We start from the raw sequence: 226 nt of genomic DNA, 5'->3' as shown, positions 1-226 counted from the left end.
GTTGTGTCCTCAGTATTGTATAGCGTGTATAGACCGTGCACTGACAGGACAGCATTTACACTTAACTATGCACTTACCTGGGGTGATGGTTACAGGACACTGTGTACTGACTGGTTGCGGAGGGTGTCACCAGACTGTACACCAACAGGGAGGGGGGGGAGAGGACACCAGAACTGACTGGGGAGGGGGGGGAGAGGACACCAGACTGTACACCAACAGAGCGTGG

The sequence above is a fragment of the Dendropsophus ebraccatus genome, chromosome 13 (genome assembly GCF_027789765.1).
Source record: "Dendropsophus ebraccatus isolate aDenEbr1 chromosome 13, aDenEbr1.pat, whole genome shotgun sequence".
In the NCBI taxonomy this organism is placed as follows: domain Eukaryota; kingdom Metazoa; phylum Chordata; class Amphibia; order Anura; family Hylidae; genus Dendropsophus; species Dendropsophus ebraccatus.
The sequence above is the reverse complement of the archived record's forward strand: the minus strand, read 5'-3'. Positions refer to the sequence as shown.